Source organism: Bos javanicus, chromosome 16 (genome assembly GCF_032452875.1).
Source record: "Bos javanicus breed banteng chromosome 16, ARS-OSU_banteng_1.0, whole genome shotgun sequence".
Taxonomy (NCBI): Eukaryota; Metazoa; Chordata; class Mammalia; order Artiodactyla; family Bovidae; genus Bos; species Bos javanicus.
In genome coordinates, this window is record NC_083883.1 from 21,928,951 (window position 1) to 21,953,403 (window position 24,453).

Consider the following 24,453-nt stretch of genomic DNA (forward strand, 5'->3'; position numbering starts at 1 on the left):
TTGGGTCATTTATTTTTCTGGAGTTGAGCTGTAGGAGTTGCTTGTATATTTTTGAGATTAGTTGTTTGTCAGTTGCTTCATTTGCTATTATTTTCTCCCATTCTGAAGGCTGTCTTTTCACCTTGCTAATAGTTTCCTTTGTTGTGCAGAAGCTTTTAAGTTTAATTAGGTCCCATTTGTTTATTTTTGCTTTTATTTCCACTATTCTGGGAGGTGAGTCATAGAGGATCCTGCTGTGATGTATGTCAGAGAGTGTTTTGCCTATGTTCTCCTCTAGGAGTTTTATAGTTTCTGGTCTTACGTTTAGATCTTTAATCCATTTTGAGTTTATTTTTGTGTATGGTGTTAGAAAGTGGTCTAGTTTCATTCTTTTACAAGTGGTTGACCAGATTTCCCAGCACCACTTGTTAAAGAGATTGTCTTTAATCCATTGTATATTCTTGCCTCCTTTGTCAAAGACAAGGTGTCCATATGTGCGTGGATTTATCTCTGGGCTTTCTATTTTGTTCCATTGATCTATATTTCTGTCTTTGTGCCAGTACCATACTGTCTTGATAACTGTGGCTTTGTAGTAGAGCCTGAAGTCAGGTAGGTTGATTCCTCCAGTTCCATTCTTCTTTCTCAAGATTGCTTTGGCTATTCGAGGTTTTTTGTATTTCCATACAAATTGTGAAATTATTTGTTCTAGCTCTGTGAAGAATACCGTTGGTAGCTTGATAGGGATTGTGTTGAATCTATAAATTGCTTTGGCTAGTATACTCATTTTCACTATATTGATTCTTCCAATCCATGAACATGGTATATTTCTCCATCTATTAGTGTCCTCTTTGATTTCTTTCACCAGTGTTTTATAGTTTTCTATATATAGGTCTTTAGGTTCTTTAGGTAGATATATTCCTAAGTATTTTATTCTTTCTGTTGCAATGGTGAATGGAATTGTTTCCTTAATTTCTCTTTCTGTTTTCTCATTATTAGTGTATAGGAATGCAAGGGATTTCTGTGTGTTGATTTTATATCCTGCAACTTTACTGTAGTCATTGATTAGTTCTAGTAATTTTCTGGTGGAGTCTTTAGGGTTTTCTATGTAGAGGATCATGTCATCTGCAAATAGTGAGAGTTTTACTTCCTCTTTTCCAATTTGGATTCCTTTTATTTGTTTTTCTGCTCTGATTGCTGTGGCCAAAACTTCCAAAACTATGTTGAATAGTAATGGTGAAAGTGGGCACCCTTGTCTTGTTCCTGACTTTAGAGGAAATGCTTTCAATTTTTCACCATTGAGGATAATGTTTGCTGTGGGTTTGTCATATATAGCTTTTATTATGTTGAGGTATGTTCCTTCTATTCCTGCTTTCTGGAGAGTTCTTATCATAAATGGATGTTGAATTTTGTCAAAGGCTTTCTCTGCATCTGTTGAGATAATCATATGGTTTTTATTTTTCAGTTTGTTAATGTGGTATATTACATTGATTGATTTGCTGATATTGAAGAATCCTTGCATCCCTGCGATAAAGCCCACTTGGTCATGGTGTATGATCTTTTTAATGTGTTGTTGGATTCTGATTGCTAGAATGTTGTTAAGGATTTTTGCATCTATGTTCATCAGTGATATTGGCCTGTAGTTTTCTTTTTTTGTGGGATCTTGGTCAGGTTTTGGTATTAGGGTGATGGTGGCCTCATAGAATGAGTTTGGAAGTTTACCTTCCTCTGCAATTTTCTGGAAGAGTTTGAGCAGGATAGGTGTTAGCTCTTCTCTAAATTTTTGGTAGAATTCAGCTGTGAAGCCGTCTGGACCTGGGCTTTTGTTTGCTGGAAGATTTTTGATTATAGTTTCAATTTCCGTGCTTCTGATAGGTCTGTTAAGATTTTCTATTTCTTCCTGGTCCAGTTTTGGAAAGTTGTACTTTTCTAAGAATTTGTCCATTTCTTCCATGTTGTCCATTTTAATGGCATATAATTGCTGATAGTAGTCTCTTACGCTCCTTTGCATTTCTGAGTTGTCTGTTGTGATCTCTCCATTTTCATTATAATTTTATTGATTTGATTTTTCTCCCTTTGTTTCTTGATGAGTCTGGCTAATGGTTTGTCAATTTTATTTATCCTTTCAAAGAACCAGCTTTTGGCTTTGTTGATTTTTGCTATGGTCTCCTTTGTTTCTTTTGCATTTATTTCTGCTCTAATTTTTAAGATTTCTTTCCTTCTACTATCCCTGGGGTTCTTCATTTCTTCCTTTTCTAGTTGCTTTAGGTGTAGAGTTAGGTTTTTATTTGACTTTTTTCTTGTTTCTTGAGGTATGCCTGTATTGCTATGAACTTTCCCCTTAGGACTGCTTTTACAGTGTCCCACAGGTTTTGGGTTGTTGTGTTTTCATTTTCATTCGTTTCTATGCAAATTTTGATTTCTTTTTTTATTTCTTCTGTGGTTTGTTGGTTATTCAGCAGCATGTTGTTCAGCCTCCATATGTTGGAATTTTTAATAGTCTTTCTCCTGTAATTGAGATCTAATCTTACTGCATTGTGGTCAGAAAAGATGCTTGGAATGATTTCTGTTTTTTTTTTTTTAATTTACCAAGGCTAGATTTATGGCCCAGGATGTGATCTATCCTGGAGAAGGTTCCATGTGCACTTGAGAAAAAGGTGAAATTCATTGTTTTGGGATGAAATGTCCTATAGATATCAATTAGGTCTAACTGGTCTATTGTATCGTTTAAAGTTTGTGTTTCCTTGTTAATTTTCTGTTTAGTTGATCTATCCATAGGTGTGAGTGGGGTATCCATAGTGTGAGTGGGAGTGGTATCTCCCACTACTATTGTGTTATTATTAATTTCTCCTTTCATACTTGTTAGCATTTGTCTTACATATTGCAGTGCTCCTACGTTGGGTGCATATATATTTACAATTGTTATATCTTCTTCTTGGATTGATCCTTTGATCATTATGTAGTGACCATCTTTGTCTCTTTTCACAGCCTTTGTTTTAAAGTCTATTTTATCTGATATAAGTATTGCTACTCCTGCTTTCTTTTGGTCCCTATTTGCATGGAAAATCTTTTTCCAGCCCTTCACTTTCAGTCTGTATGTGTCCCCTGTTTTGAGGTGGGTCTCTTGTAGACAACATATGTAGGGGTCTTGTTTTTGTATCCATTCAGCCAGTCTTTGTCTTTTGGTTGGGGCATTCAACCCATTTACGTTTAAGGTAATTACTGATAAGTATGATCCTGTTGCCATTTACTTTATTGTTTTGGGTTTGAATTTATACTCCGTTTTTGTGTTTCCTGTCTAGAGAATATCCTTTAGTATTTGTTGGAGAGCTGATTTGGTGGTGCAGAATTCTCTCAGCTTTTGCTTGTCTGAAAAGCTTTTGATTTCTCCTTCATATTTGAATGAGATCCTTGCTGGGTACAATAATCTGGGCTGTAGGTTATTTTCTTTCATCATTTTAAGTATGTCTTGCCATTCCCTCCTGGCTTGAAGAGTTTCTATTGAAAGATCAGCTGTTATCCTTATGGGAATTCCCTTGTGTGTTATTTGTTGTTTTTCCCTTGCTGCTTTTAATATTTGTTCTTTGTGTTTGATCTTTGTTAATTTGATTAATATGTGTCTTGGGTGTTTCACCTTGGGTTTATCCTGTTTGGGACTCTCTGGGTTTCTTGGACTTGGGTGATTATTTCCTTCCCCATTTTAGGGAAGTTTTCAACTATTATCTCCTCAAGTATTTTCTCATGGTCTTTCTTTTTGTCTTCTTCTTCTGGGACCCCTATGATTCGAATGTTGTAGCGTTTAATATTGTCCTGGAGGTCTCTGAGATTGTCCTTATTTCTTTTAATTCATGTTTCTTTTATTCTCTCTGATTCATTTATTTCTACCATTCTATCTTCTAATTCACTAATCCTATCTTCTGCCTCTGTTATTCTACTATTTGTTGCCTCCAGAGTGTTTTTGATTTTATTAATTGCATTATTCATTATATATTGACTCTTTTTTATTTCTTCTAGGTCCTTGTTAAACCTTTCTTGCATCTTCTCAATCCTTTTCTCCAGGCTATTTATCTGTGATTCCATTTTGATTTCAAGATTTTGGATCAATTTCACTATCATTATTTGGAATTCTTTATCAGGTAGATTCCCTATCTCTTCCTCTTTTGTTTGGTTTGGTGGGCATTTATCCTGTTCCTTTACCTGCTGGGTATTCCTCTGTCTTTTCATCTTGTTTATATTGCTGAGTTTGGGGTGTCCTTTCTGTATTCTGGCAGTTTGTGGAGTTCTCTTTATTGTGGCATTTCCTTGCTGTGTGTGGGTTTGTACAGGTGGCTTGTCAAGGTTTCTTGGTTAGGGAAGCTTGTGTTGGTGTTCTGGTGGGTGGAGCTGTATTTCTTCTCTCTGGAGTGCAATGAAGTGTCCAGTAATGAGTTATGAGATGTCTATGGTTTTGGGGTGACTTTGGGCAGCCTGTATCTTGAAGCTCAGGACTGTGTTCCTTTGTTGCTCGAGCATTTGCTTGGTATGTCTCGCCCTGGAACTTGTTGGCCCTTGTGTGGTGCTTGGTTTCAATGTAGGTATGGAGGCGTTTGATGAGCTCCTGTCAATTAATGTTCCTTGGAGTCAGGAGTTCCCTGGAGACAGGGTTTGGACTTAAGCCTCCTGCTTCCAGTTATCGGTCTTATTTTTACAGTAGTTTCAAAACTTCTCCTTCTATACAGCACCATTGATAAAACATCTACGTTCAAGATGAAAAGTTTCTCTACCGTGAGGGTCACCCAGAGAGGTTCACAGCATTACATGGAGAAGAGAAGAGTGAGGAGGGAGTTAGAGGTGACCCGAATGAGATGAGGTGGAATCAATAGAGGAGAGAGTGGGCTGGCCAGTAATCACTTCTTCATGTGCACTCCACAACTGGACCGCTCAGAGATGTTCACAGAGTTATACAGAGAAGAGAAGAAGGAGGAAGGAGACAGAGGTGGCCAGGAGGATAAAAGGGGGAATGAAAAGGAGGGAGACAGATCCAGCCAGTAATGAGTTCCCTAAGTGTTTTCCACCATCTGGAACTCACAGAAATTCACAGAGTTGGGCAGAGTAGAGAGGGGTTAGGGAGGAGACACAGGCGACCTGATGGAGAAAAAGGAGAGTCCAAAGGGAGAGAGAGCAGTCAAGCCAGTAATCTCGCTCCATAGTGAAAAATGGGTACTGAAGATTGGGTTCTTAAAGGTACAAAATTGGTAACAAATACATAAAAGCAAAAATTAAAAATCTGGAGTAGAGTTTGGAATTTCAGAAATACGATATTAAGGAAAAGAAGAAGGAAAAGAAAGAGAGAAAAAACGAACAAACAAAAACAAACAAGGTCGCGAAAATTATAAAGAAAATATAGGTACAAAATTGATAACTAATACCAAAAAGCAAAAGTTAAGAATCTAGAGTAGAGTTTGGAATTTCAAAAATACAATGTTAAAAGAAAGAAGAAGAAAAAGAAAGAGAGAAAAAAACAAAAACAAAGACAAAGTCGCAAAAATTATAAAGAAAATACAGGTACAAAATGGATAACAAATACCAAAAAGCTAAAATTAAAAATCTAGAGTAGAGTTTGGAATTTCAAAAATACAATGTTAAAGAAAAGAAGAAAAAAAGAAAAAAAAACAAGGTCAAAAAATTATAAAAAATATATATATGAAGTTTACTGTAAAAAAAAAAAGGTCTTTTTTTGTTTTTGCAAAGTAATAGGTTATAAAAGTGAAAATTAAAGGAATAATAGAGGACTTAGAATTTTTTTTTTAATTAAAAAAAGAAAGAAAGAATGATCGTAAAAATAGTAAAAATATATCTAGGACTTTCTCTGGTTTTGTTGTGAGTATTGTGGGTTCAGTTCATTTTTGGCTAGTTCCTTGGTCTGACTTATATTTCTCAAGATCTATAGGCCCCTTCCTATGTAGTCGGTAGTAACCACAGGGTTTTAATCTATTGCCTGTAGCTTCCAAGGTGGTTCCCTCTGTTATAGCTTCTTCTGTTTGCTGGTCTCTTCAGTGTCTGGTTTCCGCCCTGACACAAAGGGGACGGTGGAGGACACTCTTTTTTTTTTTTTTTTTTAGGCTCACTTGTTCAGTCGCGCTGTGGGGAGGGAGGGAGGGAGGGATGCTGCAAACAAATAACACTGGTGTGTGCTCGCAGTGCCTCAGCCACACTGGGTCTGCCCCCGCTCACGGCGGTGTAGCCTCCCTGCCCACACTGCTCAGGCTCTAGGTTGCTCCTCTGGGAACCATCTGTGGCCGGCTCTGGGCTGCATGTACCTCCCAGGTCCAAGCCGCTCAGGTTTTGGCACTCGGGTAGTCCTCAGAGGCGCAGACTTGGTTGGGCCTGCGTTCGTGCCCTTCCCAGGTCCGAGCAGCTCAGGTGATGAGGTGTTTGGCAAGCGCGATTGCTGCGACTTATCGCCTCCCTGCTGCTCAGTTATCTAGGTGTACAACCGGCGCACCTTCTCAGGCAGATGTTTACCATCCAGACCCCCAAGAAGTTTTAGTTAGCAAAGAAGCCTGCTTACAGTTTTATAGATAATGTTTCTCTGGGGCTGCGATTGTCCCCTTCCGGTTCTGGCTGCCTGTCACTGGAGGGGGATGGTCTGCAGCCGGCTATCTCTGTTCAGTCCTTTGTTCCATGCACGGGCCTGGTGGTGTCTTAGGTTAGGGCTGGCTTTTCATGTGGTAGATATCCCACAGTCTGGTTTGCTAGCCCAAATTATTTCGCTCAGATAGCGCTCAGGGTATTCAGGCCAGGTCCTTACTCTAAGCGATGCAGCCCGCGCTGTGCCTCCCTGCCCAGCCCCCGCTTGCTAATGGCATGTGCAGGCATCTGCGCTGCTTCTCCGCTGGGGGAGTTACCGTAGGTCTCGCAATCTGTGGGTTTTAATTGTTTATTTATTTTTCCTCCCTGTTATGTTGCCCTTTGTGCTTCCAAAGCTTGGCACAGATTCGGCAGTGAGAAGGTTTCCTGGTGTTTGGAAACTTCTCTCTTTTTAAGACTCCCTTCCTGGGATGGAACTCTGTCCCTCCCTCTTTTGTCTCTTTTTTTATCTTTTTTATTTTTTCCTACCTCCTTTCGAAGACTTGGGTTGCTTTTCTGGGTGCCTGATGTCCTCTGCCGGCCTTCAGAAGTTGTTTTGTGGAATTTACTCAGCGTTTAAATGTTCTTTTGATGAATTTGTGGGGGAGAAAGTGTTCTCCCCGTCCTACTCCTCCGCCATCTTGGCTCCTCCTCCTTTCATTATGTTTCATTTGTGATGAATGAATGAATGTTTCATTCATGATAAATGTTAATGTCAGTGAAAGAACTGGGACATAACAATGTCCCAAATGATAACACTGAAGCTATAGTTATTGATATGTTCAGTAGGGGTCTTCCCGCTTAGCTAAGCTGGTAAAGAATCCTCCTACAACGCAGGAGACCTTGGTTCTATTACTGGGTTCGGATGATCCACTGGAAAAGGGATAGGCTACCCACTCCAGTATTCTTGGGCTTTCCTGGTGACTCATATGGTAAATAATCCACCTGCAATGTGGGAGACCTGGGTTCAATCCCTGGGTTGGGAAGATGCCCTGGAGAAGGGAATGGCTACCCACTCCAGTATTATGACCTGGAGAATTCCAGAGGCACTTGGCAGGCTACAGTCCATGGGGTCACAGAAGTGAGACACCATGTTTGCCAAGAGTCATTATGAAATGGTCAGGACAGATAATTGGCAAAGAAGGGAAAGAAAGGTGATAAACAGCCCAGTATTTAAACCCACTTATCCCTGCTTTTGTTCAGAACAAGTTGAGAAAAGAATAGATGGAAATCAATAGTATTAGTTTTATTAGCAGTGAGAGCTGGATTGAAAGTTTACAGGAGAGATGAAATAACTAAGTAAGCGTGGACCCAATAAAGGTGGGAGAGGATGTGTTGACAAGCATAAAGTTGAAGGCTGTAACAGATGGAAGGAGAATTTAACCCTGTAAGTCAGAAGGAATGAAACAAGTGTAGGATCATATATGGATACTTTTGTAGGGATGATTGAAAGTTGAAGTAAATTTGCATTTTGAGGACTTCAAAATCCCAATTGATTTTATAAAATCATGCTGAGAAGAATCAGAAACAGACAGGGGCTCTGAGGGACCAGCTAGATTTGAAGTCGATGAATAGGTAGTGTCTCCAGTCTGCCTGGTTATATGATTTATTCCAGCAATTATCAGCAGCCTGAGCTTATAAGGATGGAGAATAACAGTAACAGCACTTAACAGTCATTGAAGACCTGCTATGAGCTAAGTATTCTAATTGTTTAACATGAATTACCTCTCTTAATTCTCATTGCCACCCCTTCTCCAATGCATGAAAGTGAAAAGTCAAAGTGAAGTCGCTCAGTCGTGTCCGACTCTTAGCGACCTCATGGACTGCAGCCTACCAGACTCCTCTATCCATGGGATTTTCGAGGCAAGAGTACTGGAGTGGGGTGCCATTGCCTTCTCCGATAAGGTAGACAGTTATCCCCAATTCATGGATGAAGCACAGAGACATTAAGGACCTAAGGTCAATGTTAGTGTGTGATGGTCTAGACCAGGGTTCACATTTGCAATGAGTACATGGTTCTGCCTCTTTTAAAAAGTTAGCATTTATTGAGTAAATTCTATGTCCTGGGCACTTTTCAAAGTGCTTTAGCTATAGTAACATATTTATACTTACATATGACCAAATGGGGCTTCCCTCATAGCTCAATCAGTAAAGAGTCTGCCTGCAGTGCAGGAGACCTGGGTTCGATTCCTGGGTCAGGAAGATCCCCTGGAGAGGGAAATGGCAGCCCATTTCAGTATTCTTGCCTGGAGAATCCTATGGACAGAGAAGCCTGGCAGGCTACAGTCTATGGGGTCGCAAGAGTAGGACACGACTGAGCGACTAAACACACAAGCACACACATGGCCTTATGGGATAGTTCTGTTATTTCAGAGGCTTCCCTGGTGGCTCAGACAGTAAAGAATCTGCCTGCAGTGTAAGAGACCTGGGTTCAATCCCTGGGTTGGGAAGATCCCTTGGAGGAGGAAATGGCAACCCACTACAGTATTCTTGTCTGGAGAATCTCATGGACAGAGGAGCCTGGTGGGCTACAGTCTGTGAGGTCCTGCAGAGTCGGACATGACTGAAGTGACTTAGAACAGTACCCATGTTACAGTGAATTTAAGTAATACAGGCTAGGATCACAGAAGAAGTAAAAGATAGAGTTGGGAATTCAGATTTAATTAATTAACCAGTAAGTTCTACTGCATAGTTGAATGGATTATGGTTTGGGGCATGGCCAGGATGGTGGATGTTAGGAACCTGAGTCATTAAAATAACCAACCATGTGATTCAGATTACTAGGAGAAAAAAGTGAGGGCAAAAAGAGGTAATAGATTAGGAAAAACTTGAGAGATCACTCCACTTGAGATCTTTCGGGAATAAATCTTATGGTTAACTAAGAATGTGGGATCTAGTAGACTAGGAAGTTAAGAGGATGAGATGTTTGTGTCTACGCTTATTGAATTATTAACACAGAGCAGACTTGAATGATGAGGATACGTAGGGCATGGCTAACGTTGTATCAGGATGAAGGTCGGTGAAGGTGAAGGAGTCGAAGAACTGTGAAGATAACTGTTGGTTGCTGTCTATACATGAAAATCACTTAAAATTTTGCCAGAACGCAAAGTAGAAGGAAAGCCTGAATGACATGCCAAAGGCTATCATGAATATGGAGGAATGCCTAGCGAGTCTGTATATAATAACCATAAGGAAGGGCAAAAGAAGAGATATTCAGACCGCTAGAAGCTAGATGCTGCATGATTTGAAAGTGACATTGGGGCACTGAGATAATGCAAATCTATCCCTGGTCACTGCGATCCAGGGAAGTACTGGATCTGAATGTTTTGCTCAGGAAGGCTGCAAGGGAAGTGGTGCTCTAGACGAGAAGGCAGCTTCAGTTATAATTTTTTAAAAAGGTAGAAAATGTATTTATTGAAAAGTTTGAGGCCATAGCCGAGTGGGTTAGCATACACAGGAGATGGGTTCCACAGGGCAATGTTGAAAAGATTCTAGGCAAGGGAATGAGGAGTGTTGGGAAGAGTAACAGGGTAGCTGAGGATGGATATACCAGAAATGTAAAGGAGAGCTGTGATTAATTTAGCAGAAAACTCCTTGGGCAAACTCAGTTTCACCAAAAAACAAATAGACAAATAATTGCTTGATCCGACCATATCCTATTGTGGAGAAATTTAAGTTGCTGTGCCTATTTTTTATTTCAGCAGTGAATTATGGATTAAAAAGTACAAGGGTAGTACTATTTCCTCAAATTTTGAAGGAAAAAAAGAACCCAAAAATGCACACAAACTTCTAAACAACCCAGTACTACATCACCCAAAACAGAGACTAGACTGTTATTTTTTTTTTTAGAACAGATCAGTTTCTTGATCAAAATATTAATTGACCAACTTCTTTTGAAAAAATTATGTTATCAAATTATATTACCACCAGAGGGAATTATAGTTTAAGTAGTAATAAAAGATCATAGGGTCATGAAGCATATGGGATGGAATTTTCTAGGCTCCCTACCATTGAGGAGACCAGAGCAAAAATAGGAAAGCAAAAAGATAACTTAAAAAAGCTAAAATAAAATTTTTATTTCTTGGAAACATACAGAAAAGTACAAAAATCATTATCACCCAGCTCAGTTGTCACAAAGTGGCAGGTATAACTTGTATCTGGTAGGTACTAGTTAATAATTTCCATCCAAGAAGCCACAGGTCTTCAGAGCAAAACTGTGTGAGAACACAGTGGGCTGAAAATGAGGTGGCCTTTAGGATCTGGACGCAAGATTGTAGCCAACCAGATTAAGGCAACATAGCGTTCTATGGCCAAGAAGCATGGATAAAATTAAAAATTTTGATAAGACTTTGATAAAATGTAAAATGAATTTCTCTTGTTTCCTTAAGAAATAATCCTTCTTCAATGACTCATGGAATGTCAGTTTTTTTGCAGAGTCCCATAGAACACTGGAAATGATGCTTGACACATGCTGCATTCCATTGGTACATTTTCTTTAACAAAAGAAAATTTTCATTTACTTGCCTGTTTCTATAATGCCAAGCATTCTTCTTTTAGCTACTAATTTCTTGGAAGTCACCTTTTAACCCACAACTATGAAATCATCTTCAAACTAAATCCTCTGTTGAAGAACCAAGCAAGACAAAACATGGAGTTTCCGAAGAGAGTAAAAAAGGTGTGTAACTTAAAGTTTCTAGAGGGACGGTGATCATAAAAACATCATTTGCTATGTTTCCTCTATTTTCCTTAGGGGATTCGGGTTTCATTCGTGTGTGTAATAAGCCAGTTCAGAATGTGTGGCAATCGTGTATCAGAGGAGTCACAGTAGGGAGTTTTCAGATCACTGTGAATGGGGTGTCCACTTTAACTGCTCTACTGAGAATAATTCTTGATCTAGTCACGCAGGAATCTCTAAGCTGTAAATCCACAGGGCCTCTCAGAGGTCTGCATGCTGCCCGTCACTCCAGTGATCTGGTGGCCTCCTCTGGCCTTGGTGACAATATGGTCAGGTTTTCCTCCCACTCTTTGATCATTTCTTCTCACTTTTTTTCAGTAATTCCTGTGGATCTTGTTTATTCTGTTATTATATGGGACTATTTGTAGTTTTTTAATATCAAAGTTATTTAAGATTCTCTTCCTTTGTATGTTGTGTTTGTGTTGTTGTTTGCTGGGAATGACTTCTCCCCACTTTACACACCAAACAAATCCCATCTTTTCTTTCAAGATCCTGCTCGACACTGGGCATCCTCCCCGCCCGCCCCACGCCCTCCACGACGGTCTCTTTCAAGGATGGCCTTCTGTCCATGTTAACAGTAATTTCAGTATTTTATATTTGAGGCTGTGACTCAAATTGAAAGAGAGGAATCAAAGCCAAATCTGGAGAACCTGCCAAGGTAGCAGACAGAAGAAAACGTTAAGGAAGCCAAACTGGGGGTCATAGGGTGGTGGGGGTGATGGTGGGTGCGGCTTGCTACAGACTGGGGGAAGGAACAGGGCTAGAGAGATGCCTAGGGAAGAAAACAAGGCACTTTCATCAGTTTTTGCAGGGACCAGTAATATTTAGAGATAAAGAGAGAAAGGAATCGTATAATGGGCAAGATTTCCCAGGAAATCTTTTACAGGAAATCTTTCTCAGAAAATCTTTTGATAATGCAATACGGTTAAAGGAAAATCCTGACTGGGGAGGGGGAAGATATTCTTTCAGTCCCAAGATCTTCTGAGTCATCATGATAATGCTGTATTTTGGAAACCTCAAACCAGCCTCCTCTTCTTTTTTCCTCCTCACATTCAATGAGTCACGATGTTTCTGCCACAAGAACAGAATCTGCTTCTGCAGGTCAGCTGTCACCTTCCAGTTACCACTCCAGGTGTGCGGTGTCTGTCCTTATGCCGTTCCACCCTCCCTGGCATCTGACCCTGGTGACCTCCTCCGCGAAGCCATCTTCTCCCTCACGTCATGCCCAACCCCTCCAGCCCCCGCCGTTCTCTCTTTCCAGTGCCCTTCACTTCATGAGCTTCTCTTCTCCCTTTTACTTGTTATAAATACACACTAAGACTTCTTCCTTGGAAAAAAATTCCCTCAGTCTCTCTGCTCTCCCTTAGTGACTCCATCCATTTTCATACCTCCAGCCATTTTTCATTCAAGAAACACTCTGGTTGCTGGCTGTGACTGCTCTCTTAAGTTCCAGACCTAGTCTGATGACAACACATTAGACCTTTGAACCTGAATGCTTTGTGGGAAGCTCAGTCCTAATATCTGCCAAACAGAGGTGAATATTCCCACATTACTGCTCTTCTTGCTAATTCTCTGCCCGGGTCCTAAAGGCAAGATTTTCCCGCAACTCTACACTCCCTTATATTCTTCTTGATTAACCTGTTATCCATGTTTTTTGCCTCTGTTTCTATAAAATGCCCTCTGTCCATGTCACTCTTCTGTTCCCACGAGTCTCTTTTCTTCCCTCTGGGTAATTAAGCAGGCTTCACCTCCTTCACAGACTTCTGGTCTTATGTCAGTTATGCAGATTAACATGGCTTTTTTTTTTTTTTTTAAGCTTTACAAATTGGATTAGTTTTGCCAAATATCAAAATGAATCCGCCACAGGTATACATGTGTTCCCCATCCTGAACCCTCCTCCCTCCTCCCTCCCCATACCATCCCTCTGGGTCGTCCCAGTGCACTAGCCCCAAGCATCCAGTATCGTGCATCGAACCTGGACTGACAACTCGTTTCGTACATGATATTATACATGTTTCAATGCCATTCTCCCAAATCTTCCCACCCTCTCCCTCTGTAACAGAGTCCATAAGACTGTTCTATACATCAGTGTCTCTTTTGCTGTCTCGTACACAGGGTTATTGTTACCATCTTTCTAAATTCCATATATATGCGTTAGTATACTGTATTGGTGTTTTTATTTCTGGCTTACTTCACTCTGTATAATAGGCTCCAGTTTCATCCACCTCATTAGAACTGATTCAAATGTATTCTGTTTAATGGCTGAGTAATACTCCATTGTGTATATGTACCACAGCTTTCTTATCCATTCATCTGCTGATGGGCATCTAGGTTGCTTCCATGTCCTGGCTATTATAAACAGTGCTGCGATGAACATTGGGGTACACATGGCTTGATGGTCTGCTCTGAGCCAGGTATTGAGAAAGGTAATGAGTCAGGGTTCTCAACTCTTCTTTAAAAACAAAACTAAACGAATATCTGGACATGTGCTTCAAAGATTCCAATTGAATTGGTCTAGGGTGGGGCTTGGACATTAGTATTTTTCAAACTCCCCAAATGAATTTGACATTTAGCCAGAGTTGAGAACTACAAACTTAAGTATAGAAATGCCAAGAAAATGGATGTTGTTCTTTATGGAGCTTAAATTCTAATAGTTGGGGAGACAGACATTCAAGAACAAATAGTCATATATGTGTAAAATTAAAAGTGATAAGTGCCATGAAGAAAATGAACAGGGAACTTTGAGAGAAAGGATATAGTAGAACAATGTGTGTGAAACCACAAGTCTTTCCAGTATTACAAGGAGTAATATTTAATGTGAATTTTTAAGGATGAGTATAGTTTGGCCAGGCAAGTAAGCAGATGAGAAGAAAAACATTTTTGATGAATTTGAGTCATGGAAGAGCCTGGCATGCTTTGAGCAAATAAAAGCAAGCCAGGGTGGATGGCATGTGTGAGGGATGGGAAGAGTGGCTGAAATGAGGTTGGAACCGAAAAAAGGACTTTGTTAAGAATTTGTTAGGTTTTCTTAGGTGCATTGAAAAGCCATGTATAGCATTTTAGAGACAAAAACAATTTTTAAATTTGTAATTTTACTCTGGTTTCCCTGTAGAGGATAACAGGGGTTCAAACCAGAGCAGATGGAGGGAGACAAAGTATAAGTTTGAAGTTAGATAAGGGTGGTGGCCACAGATATTAATAGAAGTTTACAGATTGGATATATATTTTGAAAGAAGAATTAGAATTTGTTGGTGGAGTAGCTATAAGCAATGAGGGAAGATCACTCATCATCGAGGATGATTCTCAGGTTTTTGGCTTAAGATACTGAGAGCTGATGATGCCACTTACCTTTTTTTCTTTTCTAATAGGCTTTGTTTTAGGGCAGTTTTAGGTTTGCAGCAAAATCGAGCAGAAGGATTTTCATGTTCCTCATGGCTCTACACATTTCTTTACCTACTTTTGCCTTTTATGGGTGTTTTATATAAACACAATATACAATATGTGGTATTGCATCTAACTTCCTTTATTTTTCATAATGTTTTTGAGATTCTTCCACGTGACAGCATATATCGGTATTTCATTTCTTTTTATTATTGAATGGATAACTACATTCTGTTAATTTATTAACCTCTTGATAAACATTTGGATTACGTCCAGTTTTTGGCATCTATGAATAATGCTACTATAAATATTTGCATGCAAGTCTTTGTGTGGACATATATTTTCATATCCCTTGTGTGGATTCCCAGGAATGGGATTGTTGTATTATATGTGAAGCATGTATTCAACTTTTTAAAAATAGGCTTTTTTTTTTTTTTAAAGCAATGTTAGGTTCATAGCAAATTTGAGCCAGAAGTTGCCTTATAAAATCAGTCCTCCATATCCTCAGATTCTGCATCTGTAGATTCAACCAACCATGGATTCAAGTACTAAAAATTCCTGAAAGTTCATAAAAAGCAAAACTTGAATTTTGTGCACAGGCAACTGTTTACATAGCATTTACATTGTGTTAGGCATTGTAAGTACTGTAGAGATGATTTGATATATGAGTGTGTATGTGTGCAGCTTATATGCAAATACTCCACCATTTTATATAACGGATCAGAGCATTCTTGCACTTTGATATCTGCAGGATTGGGGAGGCAGATCTTGGAACCAATCCTCTAAGGACACCAAGGGATGACTGTACTCTGTACCCCCTCCCACATCAGTTCAGTTCAATCTCAGTCCTGTCCGACTCTTTGCGACCCCATGGACTGCAGCACTCCAGGCCTCCCTGACCATCACCAATCCCTGGAGCCTACTCAGGCTCATGTCCATTGAGTCTGTGATGCCTTCCAACCATCTCATCCTCTGTCATCCCCTTCTCCTCCTGCCCTCAATCTTTCCCAGCATCAGGGTCTTTTCCAGTGAGTCAATTCTTCACATCAGGTGGCCAAAGTATTGGAGTTTCAGCTTCAGCATCATTTCTTCCAATGCATATTCAGGATTGATTTCCTTTAGGATGGACTGGTTGGATATCCTTGCAGTCTAAGGGACTCTCAAGAGTCTTCTCCAACAACACACTTGAAAAGCATCAATTCTTCAGCACTCAGCTTTCTTTATAGTCCAACTCTCACATCCATACATGACTACTGGAAAAACCGTAGCTTTGACTAGATGGACCTTTGTTGATAAAGTAATGTCTCTGCTTTTTAATATGCTGTCTAGGTTGATCATAGCTTTTATTCCAAGGAGCAAGCATCTTTTAATATCATGGCTGCAGTCACCACCTGCAGTGATTTGGGAGCCCAAGAAAATAAAGTCTCTCACTGCTTCGTTTCCCCATCTATTTGCCATGAAGTTATGGGACCGGATCTTAGTTTTTTGAATGTTGAGCTTTAAGCCAACTTTTTCACTCTCCTCTTTCACTTTCATCAAGAGGCTCTTTCGTTCTTCTTCACTTTCTGCCATAAGGGTGGTGTCACATCATTATCACCCAGACTCCATAATGAGGGTTCACTCTGTGTTGCATATTCTACTCCACTCTCATCTTGCTAGTGTGGTTTCTGAGGAAAAATTGGATGTAATTCTTATCTTTGCTCCTCTGTTAAGTGAGATGTTTATCTGCTCTGCCTTATATAAGGTTTTTTATCTTTGATTTTATTGAAATGTGAATATGATGCACCACCTAGGTGTAGGGTTTTGAGGGATGTTTGCTTGCTTTGTTTGGCATTTATCCTGCTTGGTGTTCTCTGAGCTTCTTGGATATGTGATTTGGTGTCTGACATTAATATGGGGGAAATCCTCAGCCCTTGTTTCTTCAAATAATTCTTCTGTTCCTTTCTTTCCTTCCTTTATTCTTCTTTTGCTTTTTGGAAGTTTGCTTTTTGAAATATGCTCCAGGTCAGAAATCTTTCCTCAGCCTTGCCTGGTCTACAAATAAATCCATCAAGGCCTTCTTCAGCTCTGTTACAATGTTTTTGATCACTGGCATTTCTTTTTGATTCCTACTTAGAATTTCCCTGTCTCTGCCAGCATTGCCCATCTGTTCCTGCATGCTGCCTACTTTGTGTGTTCAGTGCCTTCACTTATTAATCACAATTGTTTGAAATTCCGGGTCTGACAATTCCAGTATCCTTGCCGTATTAGAGTCTGCTTTTGATGCTTGCTCTGTCTCTTTAAACTGTGTTTTTGCTTCTGTTCCTGCTGGGTCGGTTTCTGTAGGCTTTGTGTGCCAGTAGGTCCTGCTTCATACTTCCCCCTGAGGTTGCTTTCTAAAGGAGATTGCAAAAATCAAGAGATTCCTATTCTATGTAGAATTAAGTGCATTCTTGCAGCCTTCTAGAATTTGGTCCTGATTTATCTTCACGGGCTCATTTCTGACTATGGCTTCATGCATAAATTGGCCAAAGTAATGTTCATTGAACATGTGCCCTGTGTTTTTTCCATATGTCTTTATTTTTACCATTCCCTCAGCCTGGACTACTTTTTTCCCTTTTATTATTGTGAAAATTCTACTCATCTTTAGAACAAATTCAGATCCTCTTTCCACAGGGTTTTCTAAAGGATACATACCTTTACCATAACCTTTGGTGTATACTTCTTATACAGGTTACTAGAGGATACTTACCACAGGCTGGTTATGTTGTTATCAGTAACAAAATTGTTTTCCTAATCCCTCCCACCTCTTCCGCCCAAGAACAGCTTGACGGGAGTGGTGATCACTTTTTATTCATCTCTGTACCCACCTGAGATCCAGCAAAGTGTTTCCAAAGTTAGTAGATGCTCAATATTTATTGAACTGAATTAATATATAGAGAATGTTTTCTTATTAAAATTTCTTCATTTAAATCAACACTTCAAGAGAATATTTTAACATATGATAATAATGACTAGGATATCCTAATGATTCATAAAAACCATTTGTTAACTAATAAAGCCAGCTATACCTGGGATTTGCATTTAACATGGCATGACCCCTCTTTCTTTTGACTGAAGACATTTAAACATTTTATGTCTTCATAGAGTGAAAGACGAGAAAAAGCATTTGTAGTCAGTAAAAGTTTTTTTAAAAAATATTGCCTTGGATAGGTAAGAACTATTCCAAATATATTCTCTGTGAATCCCTGATGTCTCCATGAAATTGTTATTCCTTCTGCAGTGCTGTATTGAGGGTTAACATGACTATTGTCTGTATCTGAGAAATGACCATATTTCCTTTTCGTTCTCAGCAAGAGTAATTGAAAGTAGAATATCTTACTAAGTGTTGGCCCGTGACAGTGTTAACACTCTTGACTATCTCTTAATGGCAGAGCGATTGTTTGCTGAGTGGGAGTTTTATAAATCCCCTGGCACTAGTATGTCCCGATAATTATGATGAAGTGCATTGGTCAGTGCTGATTCGGTGGTCCCCACCCTGGCAGATATTTCATTCACAGTTCCCTGGCCCACTTCCACTTGTCCAGTTATTAGATACCTTTGCTACTCTTCGGTGCTTGCCTAGTGTTATTTTTTAAAATCACATTTTACAGAAACCTCGAACCCACATGTATTTTAGACAGTCTTCCATTTAGAACAGTTCATCTCTCATGGTATTCACAGAATCTAACTAATGGGGCAAGAAAATACTCTTTTAAGATCTTTTTTAAATTGAAGTATAATAAAATTTATAATGTTTTGTTAGTATCCAGTGTACAGCAAAGTGATTCAGTTGTACATATATATATATATACTCTTTTTCAGATACTTCTCCATTATAGGTTATTACAAGATATTGAGGAGAACTACATTCAGTATTTTACAATAACCAATAAGGGAAAAGAATCTGAAAAAGAATATACATATGTATGAATGTACATATGTATGTATAACTGAACCACTTTACTGTATATTTGAGACTAACACAGCATTGTATATCAACTATACTTCAATAAAAAATTTTTTTAAAAAGAAATTGAGTATACTGTGCTATAAGGTAGCTCCTTATTATTTGCCTATTTTATATATAGTATTGTATATATGAAAAAATACTTTTAAATTTTGTTTCTTTTTATGGCAACCAGTGGCTCCTGTTTGCTATGTAATTGTCGTTTGCAGAAGTAAAAGTTAAATACTCCCACCTATCCTGTAGAGTACTTCATTCCTGGAATAAGCAGTTACTTTGAAGGAAATGGCAACCCACTCCAGTATTCTTGCCTGGAAAATTCCATGGATGGAGGAGGCTGGCAGGCTATAGTTCATGGGGTTGCAAAGAGTCAGACACGACTGAGTGATTTCACTCACTTTTGAAATCATGAGAAATCACTGTTTCTCATCTGATAAAATCTGAAATTGAAGCACTAGTATCTGTCTATGGGAATTATAGGTGTGTGTGGTCTGGTTTAAAATTCTTTTTATTTTTCAGAAACTTGTTTTACAAGTAAACCTCAATAACAAGGAGAAGAGAAAAAAATTAGACTATGGCTTCCTCCAGGCAATTACAAAATAAAGGTCAGCGTATGAGTGGAAAATGACCATAAAAACATTTCTCACGAAATACAGCCGTAGATGTGCCAAATATAACAACTATATCCATTTGCTTTCAAATCAATTGCATTTTTAAAGTACTTTCTCTTAGAATACTTTGGTATAAGGATAGAAACAGAGGAGAGCCAACTGATAGATTGTTAAAAATATGTAATGGTTCAAAATATTAATGTAATTCTAAGGGTGACTGGGTAACAAATGGTACATTTGCTCGTTGTTCAACCTGACATAATTAATATTCCAGGTCATGCTTAAGTTCCCATGATGGAGGGTCTGAAAGGGGAAATTCAAGAAAAAAATATATCTATTATATAACTCATTGCCTTTTTTTCCTTTCCTTTTGACGAGTCAGAATCATAGCCTTAAAAAAAAAAAAAATCAGTGCTTTCACACCTCATTTGCCGTATTCACCACTGGGCCACCAGTCAGCAGCCAGGCCTGATCCAGGGAGGTCAGTAAGAAGCTATTAGCAGCGTCCTCTCCTGAGATTTCTTGGGTCTTATTGAGTTGAATGTTAGCATGACAGTACTGCAAATAACTCAGTTGTAGGCTTCTTTTTTTTTTTTAAACAGTTAGCACAGATTTCCCCATAGTGTTGGTCACTCTAGAAAATTATTGCTGAAAATGAAGTCCCCAAAGCAAGCTTGGCAGTAGCCCTTCTAAGTTGTGAAAAATGTGAAAACGGAAAAATATGTCATAGTCCCTGAGGATTAACTTTTTACTTATTACTGTGACTCATAGTAATATTTTTTAAAAAAATCCACAACAAACCCTTAGTCACAAAGTGGCTTGCAAATTAATGAAATATAGCCATGGAGACAGTAGTTGAGGCTGTTTTATTTACTTAAAGAAAATAATAATTAAATGAATACTTTATTAATATAAATAGGGTATCTGCTTGCTATAGGGATTGTGGGGGTTGGACCATTTTCATTGACAAAAGTTAGGCAAATGTATTAAATTAATTTCTAAAATACTGACACCTTGAAGATTTTAAATGATACATTTTCCATTCAATTAAAATATATTTTTCATCTATATATGATTGAAATTGCAAAGAGAATACACATGAGGAGGTCTCCATATAGGTTGCAAAATATAATTTAAGAAAGCTATCATGTCTACTGATCTATTTGCATTTCCCATCTAGCCTATGTATACATGTGCATGCAAATGTGAAGGAGATCAAAGATTTCTAATGGGGTAAAGCTAACAGTGGGTTGCTGTTATTCAGGTAGATAGATATTTTTAAATGATAAATTATAATCTAGTTACATTGTATCTATTTTGCCATGTTAATCTGTAAGATTATGGAAATGATAAACTAATGGACTTCAGTTAACTAGATCATCACAAAACAGAATTCTATTCTCTTGTATGTCTTTCATAAACTATGAAGATTTAATTCTGCTTTATGTCAGACTAGTCTTTTTAGTCTATTTAGTCTTTTTATACTATTATATCAAATATAATAGTATAATATTTATTGTTATTTCTCATTACAATTGATTGATAGTCTCAGAAAATCACCCAAAAAATCATATGAAAATTACCATCCACTTAAAAGTTACTATCCACTGAAAGCTACTTTGAATGTGTGTATAGATTTTCTTACATTAGCATCATTAAAAATATCTGCTTATGTGTCCACCTTGTTCTGTATTTAGTATTATAGTAAGAATATGTTAACATGACATTAAAAATGGCTTATACAATGCCTATAATGTTTTCAATACTTTCTTTCTTGTATGAATTATATAGGGAAAAATTCTCAAAGAAGAGTCAATTCAAAACATTTTTAAAATAGGTAAATATACTTACATTAACTTTTTCCTTAGCATAGGAAAAATTGAGTTGGAGGTGACTCAATAGGTCCAGAATAATTTGGTTCTAGATCACAATGTATTCAAAAGGAAAGTGAAAAGGATATAATCTAAAACTTTAAAAGAAGTCAGTAAGATTTTGAAATAAAGTCAAATTTTACTAAGATATTTATGTGGCTTGGGAAAATAAAAGTAAAATAGACTTCATGGGCCTTTCTGAACAGTGCATTGTTTTTCTCTATAAGCATTTAGCATTCATTTTTTGAGTGTCAAGCACTTTGGTAGGCCCTCAGTTCAGTTCAGTTCAGTCGTTCAGTCGTGTCCGACTCTGCGACCCTATGAATCGCAGCATGCCAGGCCTCCCTGTCCATCACCAACTCCTGGAATTCACCCAAACTCATGTGCATCGAGTCGGTGATGCCATCCAGCCATCTCATCCTCTGTCGTCCCCTTCTTCTCCTGCCCCCAATCCCTCCCAGCATCTGGAGATGCAGAAATACCTAAAACAGAGTCCCTGTTCTCCAGCTGCTTGCTTAGGGAAGACCGACACACACAAAGATAATTATGAAACAATGTGATAGGCACTATGATAGACTTATCCCCAAGCAATTAAGGAAGCACTGGGGATGGGACTTGAAATCTCGTCTGAGTTGATACTCTTGTTGTTGTTTGTCACCAAGTCAAGTCCAGCTCTTTGCAACCCAATGGACTGCAGCATGGCAGGCTTCCCTGTCCTTCACCATCTCCCAGAGTTTGCCCAAGTTCATGTACCACTCCTTGGCTCTCTCTCTGTCCTTTTCTGAATACATTGGCTGATACCTTGACAAATCAATCTGTGGGAAATTATCATGGCTTGATAATTCCCTTCCTGTGGTATTAGTTAGTCAGCTCAGTCATATCTGACTCTTTGCGACCCCATGGACTGCAACACGCCAGGCTTTTCTGTCCATTACCAACTCCCGGAGCTTGCTCAAACTCATGTCCATCAAGTCAGTGATGCCATATAACCATCTCATCCTCTGTCGTCCCCTTCTCCTCCTGCTTTCAATCTTTCCCAGCATCAGAGTCTTTTCCAATGAGTCAGTTCTTTGTATCAGGTGGCCAAAGTACTGGAGCTTCAGCTTCAGCATCAGTCCTTCCAATGAATATTCCAGACTGATTTCCTTTAGGATGGACTGGTTGGATCTTCTTGCAGTCCAAGGGACTCTCAAGAGTCTTCTCCAACACCACAGTTCAAAATTAGATAGAGGTTAATATGGGCTTCAGACTTTATGTTTGGGGGCTCCAAAATCACTGCAGATGATTGCAGACATGAAATTAAAAGACACTTACTCCTTGGAAGGAAAGTTATGACCAACCTAGATAGCATATTCAAAAGCAGAGACCTTACTTGGCCAACAAAAGTCCGTCTAGTCAAGGCTATGGTTTTTCCAGTAGTCATGTATGGATGTGAGAGTTGGACTGTGAAGAAGCTGAGCACCAAAGAATTGATGCTTTTGAACTGTGGTGTTGGAGAAGACTCTTGAGAGTCCCTTGGACTGCAAGGAGATCCAACCAGTCCATTCTAAAGGAGATCAGCCCTGGGTGTTCTTTGGAAGGAATGATGCTGAAGCTGAAACTCCAATACTTTGGCCACCTCCTGCGAAGAGTTGACTCATTGGAAAAGACTCTGATGCTGTGAGGGATTGGGGGCAAGAGGAGAAGGGGACGACAGAGAATGAGATGGCTGGATGGCATCACCAACTCGATGGACGTGAGTTTGAGTGAACTCCAGGAGTTGGTGATGGACAGGGAGGCCTGGCATGCTGTGATTCATGGGGTCGCACAGGGTTGGACACTACTGAACGACTGAACTTGAACTTAAATATGGGCTTTCCAGGTGTCACTAGTGGTAAAGCATCCTGTTTATTCAGAAGATTCAGGTTTGATCCCTGAATCAGGAAGATCCCCTGGAGTAGAAAATGGCAACCCATTCCAGTATTCTTGCCTGGAAAACTCCATGGACAGAGGAGCCTGGTGGGCTATAGTCCATGGGTTCGCCTGGAATGGCTATAGTCCATGTGGACACAACTGAACACACACACAGAGAGGTTAATACTTACTGAGGAGTTTGCCTGGAAATATAAAGTAAAATATATTTTATTTTATGAAATAGGTCTTCCCTGATAGCTCAGTTGGTAAAGAATCCGCCTGCAAATGCAGGAGACCCCAGTTCACTTCCTGGGTTGGGAAGATCCCCTGGAAAAGGGATAGGCTACCCACTCCAGTATTCTTGGGCTTCCCTTGCGGCTCAGCTGGTAAAGAATCCGCCTGCAATGTGGGAGACTTGGGTTCGATCCCTGGGTTGGGAAGATCCCCTGGAGAAGGGAAAGGCTACTCACTCCATAGTCCGTGGGTTTGCCTGGCATGGCTTTAGTCCATGTGGACACAACTGAACACACACACACACACACACACACACACACACACAGGTTAATACTTACTGAGGAGTTAGACTGGAAATATAAAATAAAATATATTTTATCTTATGAAATATAAAAATATTCTATTCCCCAGGATAGCTCTTCAAAGGCAATACTGTAGTTCATCCTAATACTTTAGACTTGCTTATTCTGAAGAGGTAAATATAACAACTAGAAATATTTATGAATCTGATAGTGGCATAAGAGAAAAGCACATTTTTAGGAAAAACAGGCTAAATGGATACATTCTTTGCATTGAATGTCTACAGAACAACCAAACAAGTCATTCTGTCCTTTAAAATATAGGTTTTCTTCATGAATATGCATTTGCATGTATGAAAGGAGTAAAAACTGTAGTTCTATATGGTTTGTGTATTCAAACATCATTGAATTTTCAGAAAATGGAATATAAACTTGAATTTAACCTTTATTCCATGTACATCTATGGAACCACTATTGCATAACAGGAACTGTATTAAATAAGTCTTGACTATTTTGATGCAGAGTGTGACAAGGCCAGTCATAAAACAACAAGGGTAATGTTACATTATAGAACCATGTGGATACAACTCATTAAATAAAGGATGTATACATATAGCTGATCCACTTTGTTGTACAGCAGAAACTAACACAATATTGTAAAGCAATTATATTCCAATATGAAAAAATATAGGATGTTATTTTGAATGATTATATAAACACACACACACACATATATATATACACACATATGTACATACACATGTATTTTTATATATATACCATTTAGATTATTATTTTAAGGAACTTAAAATGACTAGCATTAGTTAGGTTGTATAATGAATGCTGCAGCTGCTGCTAA

The 24,453-nt window shown here is 38.9% G+C and overlaps 1 protein-coding gene across 5 annotated transcripts in view; it reads left to right on the forward strand.

The window, feature by feature from the left end:
* Positions 1–24,453, forward strand: part of SPATA17 (spermatogenesis associated 17) — a 243,061-nt gene that overhangs the window by 122,111 nt on the left and 96,497 nt on the right. The window lies entirely within an intron of this gene.